The sequence below is a fragment of the Lycium barbarum genome, chromosome 9 (genome assembly GCF_019175385.1).
Source record: "Lycium barbarum isolate Lr01 chromosome 9, ASM1917538v2, whole genome shotgun sequence".
NCBI classification, from domain to species: domain Eukaryota; kingdom Viridiplantae; phylum Streptophyta; class Magnoliopsida; order Solanales; family Solanaceae; genus Lycium; species Lycium barbarum.
This window is the reverse complement of record NC_083345.1, coordinates 41,339,246-41,349,303: the sequence shown is the minus strand read 5'-3', so window position 1 is coordinate 41,349,303 and position 10,058 is coordinate 41,339,246. Positions and strand designations below refer to the sequence as shown.

The window sequence follows — 10,058 nt, the reverse complement described above, 5'->3', positions numbered from 1 at the left end:
GACGGTAGCGATGAGCAAGCACCATTGTAGTCATTTTTACTTTATTTTTAGCATAGTTGTAATTTTATTTTGTGGTTGTTTTGTCTGACTTGCTTGAGGACAAGCAAAGATCCTAAGTTGGGGGTGTTGATGTGCCACGGATTTGTGGCACATTCGACACCTTTTTACTATGAATTTTGATTGTTTTCAAGTAAGTCTGGTTCTCGTTAATATGTTTTGTTGTGTTTTAGGAAAACAATGGCCCAAAAGCAAAAAGCAAAGAACAAAGGAAAAATTGGCCAGAAATGAAGAATCGACGGAAGATTAAGTGCATACATAACCCCGACCCATTAGAAATATATCATATTGACACCCATAGCATAACATCTAATCATCGCGGGGACACAACTTTGGTTCTCCAAATCCAAACAAATTCCAACCTCTTCAAAATAGCGAATACAAACCAAATCTCTTTTCAAAATATTCGGAATAGGATTAAAGCCCTTAAAGACTAGTATCAGATACAATTAGTACCATTTTCTTTCCATATTCTCTATGAGATTCGACCCCAACCTTGTTTGGGTTACTATATTTGACAATGTCCACTTTACACCATTAATAGGTGTAATTTTAGCATATCAAATTTTGGCGCCGTTGCTGGGGTATACGGTTTAGAAATTACTGATTGTTGTGTCCTCTTCTTTAAAACGTTTTCTATTCCATCATACCTTGTTTGATGTTGTGGTGAACTAGGTGAGCATGGCAGGAAGACAGAATCGAAAACCAAGGTGGACTCCAAGTGAACCCACCTGCACCGGAAGAGGATGAGGATGAGAATATATTTGCGGAATTCATCAATGAAGCTGATTATGCTTCTGCTGTGATTCCTCCTAGAACTAGAAATGCTACTTTCAAAATTGATAGTTCTATCTATTAGCTGCTGAAACTTGAAGGTTATTTTCGAAACTCTTCGGAGGATTGTCCACTCCGACATTTGAAGAACTTCTTGCATGTGTGTGCTCAACAATCCCAAGGTGCTGTTTCTGCTGATGCACTTCGGTTACGGGTCTTTAAATATTCCTTGGCTGGCCAAGCAAGGGAATGGTATGAAAAGCTCCCCAACAATTCTATTCATACCTAGAGCGAGTTAGCCAATACATTTTTAAAGAAGTGGTTCCCACCAAGCAAAAAGGTTGAGCTTCGGGATAAGATCTTTGAGTTTAAACAACTTCCGGGGGAACAATTATATTCGACATGGGAGCGTTTCAAGAACTACCTAGCTCAATCTCCAACTCATGGGTTTCCGGATGCTATTCTCACTGAGAAGTTCTACAAGGGGTTAGATACAATGAATCAAATTGTTGTCAACTCTGTAGCTGGGGGATGCTTCATGGACAAATCATTTGTCAACATCACCAGGTTGCTCGATAAGCTCACCACCCACAATCAAGCTTGGCACCCAAGTGATAGTGAAATCTTGTCATATGGTAGTCCCTCTGCTGCCGCGGTGGCCAAAGAAAATCCTGAGCGAGATCATGCTTTTGCTAAATTGCAAACCACCGTGGATTTATTGTCAAAGAGGCTTACGGAGAAAGAAGCTAAAAGTGTGAATGTTGTCGAAGAGATGCCATCTCATGCTCCCGGAATGTACCAAGTCTCGGAAGAAGCTTATCTATAGGGGTAGCCACAACGTGAGGATGCTAATTATATCGATCACTCTCAAGGGGGTTATCAAAATCAATGGAGACCCCAACAACAAAGCAATGAATATGGTGGTTCGGACAGGAGAGATTACAACAACAACAATTATGGTAATCAGAACTCCAATACCTATGTTCCACCAAAGGGCCGTACTTCTAACTCTCAAAATTGGCGAGAAGGTCCTTCCAATGATTAAGGGACCTCTCGAATGGAATCTATGCTTGAAAAGATATTGGAAAACCAGCATAAGAGTGACAAGAAGATGGAAATTTTGACCAAAATGGTAGGCTCTCACACCGCTTCGATTCATAAACTTGAGTCACAAATGCGAGATCTTTCTCGTGAGCAACATCCACCACAAAGAGGGGGCCTTCCTAGCGACACAATTCCAAACCCAAGGTGTAGTGGAGGTGATCACATTGCCTCATGCAAAGCTATTTCTACTAGAAGTAGAAAGATCCTTAATGCGGCAAATTAGAGAGTGGTTGAACCTATCATTGTCGAGCCGAGTGTTGATGAGGTTATTGAAGAAGAAGTTGAAGAAGAAATAGAGGCACCAATTGAAGTGCCTATTATTGTTGAGAAAGAGAAGGAAGCACACCCTAGTGTTCTAAAGGGTGATGAGGAGCCAAGTGTTGAAAAAGCTACCAGTGGTAGCACCCAAAAGATCAAGGTCAAGGGCAAATTAAACCCTTGACTCAAACATATAAATCTCCTCCCCCGTTCCCACAAACACTGATGAAAAGAACGGAGGATGCCAAGTGCCAACGCTTCTACGACCAATTGAAAGGGTTGTCAATGAATATCCCATTTCTTGATGCATTCCAAGAAATGCCGGGATTTGCTAAATACTTGAAAGATTTGTTGACGAAGAAAAGACCAATCAAGCATGATACGGTGGGAGTCACCCACCGTGTGAGCGCTATTATTTCGTCATCAAATGTTGAGAAGAAGGGAGATCCCGGGGCTTTCACTATCCCTTGCACCATCGGTCATCATGATTTTTCTCGTGCTTTATGTGACAATGGGGCTAGTATTAATTTGATGCCACTAGCCATATATAAGCAAGCCAGTTTGGGAACACCTAGACCAACGAGCATGCGTCTCCAAATGGCCTATTGAACTATCAAAAGACCGGTAGGGGTTGTTGATAACATCCTTGTTAAAGTGGGGGAATTCTTATTACCTGTAGATTTTGTCATCCTTGATTGTGCAGTTAACAAAGAAGTCCCAATTATCTTAGGAAGGCCATTTCTTGCCACCGGGAGAGCCCTAATGGACTCAGAAAAGAATGAAATAAAATTTCGGGTCAATGATGAAGAGGTAACTTTCCAAGCTAGCAAGGGGTTAAAATTTCCTAGTGCTTATGAGAGCATTTCGGTCATTGATTCTTTCGATGTGGTAGAAAAAGCGGTGGATCATAAGTTAGAGGAGGAGCACTTTGACGAAACACTTTCGGCTATTTTGGTGAACTTCGAGGTGGATGACATGAAGGGGTATATTGAAACTGTTAATTCTCTCATTGGCCGGGGTTCATACTCTTATGAGCCGAAGAAATAATCTCTTGATCTTGATAAAAGAACCACTCCTCCGGCTAAGCCTTCAATTATTGAGCCTCCAAAACTTGAGCTCAAGCTACTTCCCTCTCATTTGAAGTATGCTTTTCTTGGCCCAGATAATACTTTATCGGTTATTCTTTCATCTTTGTTAAGTGAGGAACAAACTCAAAAGGTTCTTGAAGTGTTGCGGGCTTATCGAAGATCTATTGGGTGGACTATTACGGATATTAGGGGAATTCCCTCCGGTATTTGTGAACTTGAGGAGGATAGTTCATCAAGTTTAGAGCATCAAAGAAGGCTAAACCCTCCTATGCAAGAAGTGGTCAAGAAAGAGATAATCAAATGGTTGGATGCGGGTGTTGTATACCCAATGGAAAATAGTCCATGGGTTAGTCCGGTGCAATGTGTGCCAAAAAGGGGGGCATCACTGTTGTCCCTAACTCCAAGAATGAGTTAATTCCTACAAGGTCAGTCACCGGATGGAGAGTGTGTATGGACTATCGAAAACTAAACACCGCGACTTGTAAAGACCACTTCCCTATGCCTTTTATTGATCAAATGCTTGATCGGCTAGCCAGAAGAGTTTATTATTGCTTTTTGGATGGGTACTCGGGGTACAACCAAATTAACATTGCATTAGAGGACCAGGAGAAGACCACTTTCACTTGTCCTTATGGTACTTTTGCTTTCAGCCGCATGCCTTTTGGCTTGTCCAATGCCCCGACTACTTTCCAACGGTATATGATGTCTATTTTCTCGGATATGGTGGAAGATTTCTTGGAAGTCTTCATGGAAGATTTTTCTGTTGTTGGTGACTCTTTTGACGAATGTCTTGCCAATCTCGGTATGGTATTGATGCGGTGTGAAGAAACCAACCTTGTACTTAATTGGGAGAAATGTCATTTCATGGTGACAGAAGGGATTGTCCTTGGCCATAGGATTTCCAAGAAGGGTATTGAGGTAGACCGAGCAAAAGTTGATGTCATAGCCAAGCTCCCTCCACCAATCTCTATCAAAGGGGTTCGCAGCTTCTTGGGACATGCCGATTTCTATCAGTGGTTCATCAAAGATTTCTCCAAGATCGCCAACCCGATGTGTAAGCTTCTTGAAAAAAAATCTAAGTTTGCATTTGATGAGAAGTTCCTTAAGTCATTTAATGAGTTGAAGGAAATGCTCACCTCTACTCCAATTATTGTATCTCCGGATTGGTCAATGCCATTTGAGCTCATGTGTGATGCAAGCGGATTTGCTATTGGTGCGGTGCTTGGGCAAAGGCACAACAAAATCATGCACCCAATTTATTATGCTAGCAAGACCCTCAATGGAGCTCAAATGAATTATACCATCACCGAGCAAGAGCTTCTAGCCATTGTCTACGCGTATGAGAAGTTATGGGCCTATCTACTTGGATCCAAAGTGGTTGTTCATACGGATCATGCGGCCTTGAGATATTTGATGACAAAGAAAGATGCAAAGCCACGGTTGATTCGTTGGGTATTGTTGTTGCAACAGTATGACTTTGAGGTCAAAGATCGAAAAGGTTGTGAAAATCAAGTTGTGGATCATCTATCTAGACTTGAGGAAGCTGGGAGACCGAATGGAAATCTTGAGTTAAATGATGTTTTCCCCGATGAGAGGCTCTTGGCTGTATCTTGTGAGGTTGCCCCTTGGTATGCAGATATCGCCAACTTCTTGGTGACGGGTCTTATCCCCGACGATATCAAGGCTTATCAAAAGAAGAAATTCTGGAGAGATATTCGTCAATACTATTGGGATGAGCCCTATTTATTTCGCACTTGTGCCGACAACATCATTCCGTGATGTGTGGCCGAATCCGAAGCCATGGTAATCTTGAAAGCTTGCCACGACTCTCCTATGGGGGGTCATCACAGTGGGAACCGCACAACAACTAAAGTGCTTGAATGTGGCTATTATTGGCCCACCCTTTATCATGATGCAAATTTGATGGTGAAATCTTGTGACTAAAGTCAACGCCAAGGGTCAATTGGGAGGAAGCACGAAATGCCAATGAATTTTGTCATGGAGGTTGAGCTATTTGATGTGTGGGGCATCGACTTTATAGGCCCATTTGTGAGTTCTCGTGGTATGCGATACATCCTTGTTGCAGTTGACTATGTGTCCAAGTGGGTTGAAGCTGTAGCATTGCCCAACAATGATGGTAAGAGTGTCACCAAATTTCTCAAAAGAAACATATTCACAAGGTTTGGCACTCCAAGAGCAATCATTAGTGATGGTGGCACTCACTTTTGTAACAAACAATTCGCTAATCTCTTGGAGAAATATGGAGTGCAGCACAGGGTGGCGACTCCCTACCACCCCCAAACTAGTGGGCAAGTCGAAGTCTCCAATCGGGAGATAAAGAGCATCTTAGCCAAGACTGTTAATTCAAACAGAACTGATTGGTCATCTAAGCTTGATGATGCTCTTCGGGCTTATAGAACAGCATTCAAGACACCCATTGGTACTTCTCCTTATCGGTTTTGTTCGGTAAAGCTTGTCATCTACCTGTTGAACTTGAACACAAAGCTTTGTGGACATTAAAAAAATTGAACATGAATTGGGATGAAGCAACCAAGCTACGGTTGCTTCAAATGAATGAAATGGATGAGTTTCGGCATCATGCCTATGAGAGTGCGAGTTTGTACAGAGAAAGGATGAAGCACTATCATGATGCCAAACTTCTGAAGCGAGATTTTCAACCGGGTGATTCGGTGTTGCTGTTCAATTCAAAGTTGAAGCTTTTTCCGGGCAAGTTGAAATCCAAGTGGTCCGGCCTTTTTACTTTGGTGAGTGTGTCACCCAATGGGTCAATGGAGTTAAAGTCCGACGATGGGACGCGTACTTTCAGGTTGAATGGCCTTCGGGTAAAGCACTACCATTGGATGGTTGATGGAGACAAGATTGTTGATGCTCACCGGTTAAAACATGGCACCGGACCTTAGCATCAAAAGTGGTATTACGTCGTGCCGCGACTTGAAATTGTGCGCTTCTTGGGGGGAAACCCATGTGCATTTTCGAAATATATTTTTTTCATTCCGTTGATTTTCGTTATTGTGTTGTTTTAATGTTTTTTGATGTGTTGAGGAACCTAAGTGTTGAACCCAGAAATTGCCAGGAAAGCAGTTACACAACACATTCGACGGAACGTCGATCCGATCGACGAGACATCGGATGCACCGTTGAGTGGATCGCATGAAAGATTGGTCACTGGAAATAATGGCAAATCGATGATAGGTTTGACGCTCCATCCAACTGATCGACGGTCAGATCGACGGGCGTTCTTCTCTCTTTTTCATATATATATAAAAAAACAACTCGAAGGAGGGGGGTGTTCACTCGACGGAGCGTCGAATTAATCGACGCTCCGTCCTTTTACCGCGACGGTTCAAAAACTTGGGTTTATAACCCACGTCCTTTGCACTGATTCTCATTTTTTTTATATAACATCTCTCTCTCTCTCTCTCTCTCTCCACCTCTCCCCCTTTCCATAACCGTTACCCCACCCACTTCCCCCTTCCTTCACCACCCCACAACCGCCCCTCCCCCCTGCCGTACTACTCTGTCCCTCTGTGTGTGTGATTCTTCGGGCGTTTTTACTTCTTTAAGGGCTGAAATCATATTCTTTCTATTTTAAGGTATGTGAATTAGTGGATTGTGTGCTCCCATGTGTTGATTGTTTTTGCATTCCATGGTTTGTTTTGATTATTTTTGCTTGTTTTGATTGTTTTTGCATTATTTTATGATTTCACCGGGGATGCTCATTTTTTTGCTGGGGGTGGTTTGTTGGTTTGTTTGTGGTTGTTAGGTCATTGATCTTTAGCCGAGTCAGAGGGCATTATGACAAACAAACCTCGTTCATGAGATTGTTGTTGTTTTGCCCACCAACTGTTCGCTGAAATGCCAAAATATGGCATTGTGTGTCACGATGGCTTGGAGGGCATTACGACCATCGAGTTTTTTGCCAGCCAAGTGTTTTCCCTAGTCTAACCCAAGCCAACATGGGGTGAAGTCTTAGTAACCCCAAAATACATGACGATTGGCACCTCGACCAAAGAGGTGTATGTGATCTGTAGTTTTAACATGCGAAAGCATTCTATGCCCAGTTCGACGGCCCGTCGATTCAATCGACGGACCATCCTACTCAACGTCGAATGAGCCTTCTCAGAATTCTTAACCAAAACAACATCGATGGTGGATTCGACGGCCCGTCGAATCGTTCGACGAGGCGTCTTCAAAACCGTCTTTCAGTCAAAATTTCCAGTGGCAAGCATGAGATCGACGGCCTGTCGAATCAATCAACGGGGCGTCTTTCCAACCGTCTTTCAGTCAAAATTTCCATTAGCTAACAAAGAGATCGACGATGAGATCGACGGCTCGTCGATCAATTCGACGACCACTTCGACGCTCCGTCGATCTGTTCGACGACTCTTGTAGCACATGGACGGACCGCTGGCAGCTTTAACATTATCGCATGTCTTGCACTTTTGTCTGATTTTGTTACATTTCTATGGTTGTCTTAACAACGAAGGGTGTTCTTGTCTCAGGTATGCCGCCAAATAATCCAGTCAAGTGGGGTGGTGGTCCCAGAAAAGGCCGAGGTCGGGGTCAAACAACCCTTACTCTTAGGGATGAACCCTCTGACTCTGAACGTCAAGCGGTAGTCCCAACGACTAGATCGGGGGCACAAACCACCACTTCCCAAGCAGAATCACCCACTTTACTCTCCTCGCAGTCTGCAGAGGGGACTTCATCCTCCACATCTGTTGATTCTAGCGATGCAGAAACAGAACAACCAGCCGCTCCTGAGCGAAATTCAGATGAGGATCAAGAGCGGCTGCGGCTGCAAAAGATGGAGATAGCTGCAATCCGTTTCCCCTATGAAGGGTGCCGAAAATACTATGTAAAAGGGGCCACAACAGTCAGCGGGGGTAATCCGAGGAGAAATATTCAAGTAGAAGAACAAATCAGTATGAGCGTCTTAGAGAGCTACCCTCGGATTACTGATCTAATCCAGCACTATCATCTTGAGGCATTCACACAGCCTCCAGGGGATTATTTCCCGACCATGGTTCGAGAATTCTATGCTACCTACAGAGTAATGCTCGAGCAGCGCCACAAGAACGAAAGAGCTTTGAAAGCCGCTCCTCTATTAGACACAGTGTATGTTTGGGGTGTCCATGTTGATATCTCAGCCCGCACAATCAATAGGTTTTATTTTGGTGATGACTTCGTGGCGCCGACCACAGTGGAATATGATGATAAGTTTGAAAGAAGGGCTGAACAATCTGTACGGGAATGGTTTGCGACGGTGATGGCTAGAGGGCCGGCGGACCAGGCCCCATGGGTGAGACACTTGGCTGCCAAAATCCATAAGGCAGATATCAGCTTGGAAGCTAAATTTTTGTGGAATTTCGTCATATATCGGGTTCTGCCCACGGGAGCAGATAACATAGTCACGTCGGACAGAGCAGTGGTTGTGGATGCCATGCTATCCAGGTACCCAATGAACTTGGGTGATCTGATCAATAGAGCCATTCGGGCACGCGTACCATAGGAGGCGACAACCTTGATATTCCTGTGCCTTATCACACAGTTGTGTAGGTTGGCCCAGGTAAGGCAGATTGATACATTTGCAACTACTCTCCCCGCAACAAAGGTGTGTGACATCACACGGAGTAGGGATGAGACCCTCCGTACATCTCAGGCCACCAGTACTTCATTACTAGGTCTCATGGGTGAGCAGGCTGAGCATGTCATGGATTCATACCACAGGGCCCAGTTGATATAGGCACGGAAGGACTGTCCATAACAGAGGCCTCTACACCATCTGTAGCTGATGCTACCTCTTCTTCAGAGGCACTACCTCGGCCTGCTGTTCCATCTGCATCTCTTATTCTTCCGTCAGCCGCAGCATCATCTTCTGAGGATCTCTTTGTCTTCAACAAAGCCAACTTCAGAGAGTTTGCAATCAAGGCAGAACGTGCTGATTAGCAGGTGACCCGGATATTACAGCAGTTGGGTAGGTTTGTCCGGAAAGAGATTGCACCGGAGTTGGAGCCTCTTCAGGAGGCTATGGAGAGGCATCATGCTAGAGTCAATGCACGACTTGACAGTTTAGAGATGCGGATACTCACTATTGAGAAGAAGAGTGAGTCTAGTACTTCGGGAGATTTGAAGACCGAGCTTGACCAGCTCCGAGCTGAGATTGCGGACCTTCGAACAAGAGAAGAGGTTATTATGGATGACCCGACACCACCTGCACCGGTCGCCAGCATTTCCGATTTGATCAGAGTAGTTGACTTGGGGACTGACGATGAGCCTAGGGAAAGTCGCAAGAGAAAGAGGCCTGTCACATTGGATGATGATGATGAGGAAGAGGAGGATAATGAGGATGAAAACCCCCAGCTTCGGGAGGGTATTCGGCGGTCGCGCCTGGACACGAGGTTCACCGGCGCATCTTCCAGCACTAGTACTATCCCAGCACCAGTCAGGCCGATCACGATAGCTCCTCAGGACCTGCAGCCACAGAGCCAGTCAGCTCCACCGCTTCAGTCCACTAAGCCAGCAGTAGAGAGGGCCCCCATTCGTACTACTGCGGAGGAGACACCTCAGCAGCAACAGCAGGATTAGAGCATTTCAGGTCGCCCCCACCACCATGGGGTGATGGTATGATTTTTTGATGCATTGGGGACAATGCATCCTCTTTTTGCTGGGGGTGGGGTGACCTGATGTACTTTGTAGTATATATATTTGTTAAATTTTATTTAATATAATTGTGACTTTCATGGTTGTTGCATT

The 10,058-nt window shown here is 44.5% G+C and overlaps 1 non-coding gene across 1 annotated transcript; it reads right to left on the bottom strand.

Annotated features, from left to right (window-relative positions):
• Window positions 1-1,175: 1,175 nt before the first annotated feature.
• Window positions 1,176-1,281, bottom strand: LOC132612467 (small nucleolar RNA R71). Its single transcript, XR_009571825.1, has one exon. It is a non-coding gene; the product is annotated as a small nucleolar RNA R71 (small nucleolar RNA).
• Window positions 1,282-10,058: the final 8,777 nt, after the last annotated feature.